Source organism: Chrysochloris asiatica, unplaced genomic scaffold (genome assembly GCF_000296735.1).
Source record: "Chrysochloris asiatica unplaced genomic scaffold, ChrAsi1.0 scaffold00120, whole genome shotgun sequence".
Taxonomy (NCBI): Eukaryota; Metazoa; Chordata; class Mammalia; order Afrosoricida; family Chrysochloridae; genus Chrysochloris; species Chrysochloris asiatica.
In genome coordinates, this window is record NW_006408638.1 from 2,625,802 (window position 1) to 2,627,608 (window position 1,807).

A 1,807-nucleotide genomic window follows, 5' to 3' on the forward strand; every position below is an offset into this window, starting at 1 on the left:
ACCAGACCATCAAGTCTTTCTTGAAGGGCTGCAAGAATCTGAGGATTTTGCATCATCTGAACAGTCAGCTGACGTGCTTTGATTTTTGTTTCTTCACCAGTTTCTTCTTCTTCTAATTCTATTTCTTCATCATCGTCCAACACTTGATCAAGTTCAGACTGTTCTTTGTTGTCAATGTCTGCCATGTTGTTCAGTAAGAACTCCAAATCATCGTCAGCTAGAGCACGGAGCAAGGCGGCGCAGCTGCACAGGCAGTGACTCAGGGTGGTAGCAGCGGCAGGAGGAGCAAAAGGTGGCGCAGCGAGCAGATGGCGCTAAAAACGCAAGACTGTAAATCTTTATGGGAGCAGACAGACTCATCTTTCTTCTGCAGAGTATTTGGTGCTTTTGAACCACTAACCTTGCAGACCATATGAGTGGAGATTAGAACTGATATTCTCTTGAGTGAGGTAATATTTATGATTTATTTACATTTAAAAAAATATTTTGAAACTATTGGGACCATATACAGGAGTCATCTCAAAAGGAGACTGGCGGCTTAGCTCAAGGTATTTGTCTGTGTTTGTTAAGTAATTATTGAGGATACTGTAGAAGATATCTACCTGAAGCTCCCAACTTCCCCCTTTTCTCTTCATTGGAAGGGACAGTAGGAAAAATTTGCCAATGCCTTGTGTCAATGAAAATTTCGTGTTTTCTTAGTAAGGTATATTGCAAAGGTTCATATTTTTTTATAGGAACATACACAAAGGGGCTTCAAAAAATTTGTAGAAAAATTCTGTTATCTTTCAACTTAATTTTTCCACAGACTTTTTGTTGCCCCCTTGTATAACATTAGAAAGTCTTTGGAGGTGTTCCTAGGATTACTCTTGATCCAGAGTAGGGATCCATTGATGTGTCATGTGTATGACATGTGGTAGCTATTCTTAAGATGTCATTTTGGGCTGTGCATAATCTCGGACTCGATAACTAACTGTATTCCACTGACTCGTCACTGTGCTGCTGAACAGTGTTTATGGAATTTGTTGTGTCTGGGACTGAGCTGAACTATCTCTTTCCTGGTCAATTTCAGAGATTAGGTTTGTGAGTCAGGTGTACTTTGCTGAGGCTCCAGGAATGTGAACCTTGGGGTCATGGTGGCCTGTCCTCATGGACATTCCCCAGCATGCCTTGGTGTCTTTGGAGTCGGCATGGTACCATGCTGGAGATCCTGGGCCAGGATGGATGCTGTGGCTCCTGGGGTACTTGACATGACTGTAGCCTCCACCCTTCATTAGGGCAGCTATCAGCAGGCACCATAATTAGAGATACTGCTCCTCTAGCATGGGGTTTGGGGGTGGGTAGAGGAGCAAGATCTCTAATTATGGTGCCTGTTGATAAACTGCCCTAATCAAGGCTGGAGGCTACAGTCATGTCAAAAGAAGGGTTAACCTTGCCCTGAGACCAGGTGCTCTGGGAGCCACAGCATCCATCCTGGCCCAGGATCTCCAGCATGGTACTATGCTGACTCCAAAGACACCAGACGTGCAGGGGAAGGTCCAAGAGGACAGGCCACCACGCCCCCAAGGTTCACATTCCTGGAGCCTCAGCAAAGTATTCCTGACCACAAACCTAATCTCTGAAATTGATCAGGAAAGCGATAGCTCAGCTACCTCTACCCCCATGCTCCACCAGTCGTCTGTCAGTTTGTCGTACTGTGGTGGCTTGTGAGTTGTTGTGATTCTGGAAGCTATGCCACAGGTATTTTAAATACCAGCAGGGTCACCCAAGTGGACAGGTTTCAGATGAGCATCCAGATGAAGACAGACTA

The 1,807-nt window shown here is 45.0% G+C and overlaps 1 protein-coding gene across 2 annotated transcripts in view; it reads left to right on the forward strand.

The window, feature by feature from the left end:
* Positions 1 to 1,807, forward strand: part of ST3GAL6 (ST3 beta-galactoside alpha-2,3-sialyltransferase 6) — a 57,642-nt gene that overhangs the window by 39,730 nt on the left and 16,105 nt on the right. The window lies entirely within an intron of this gene.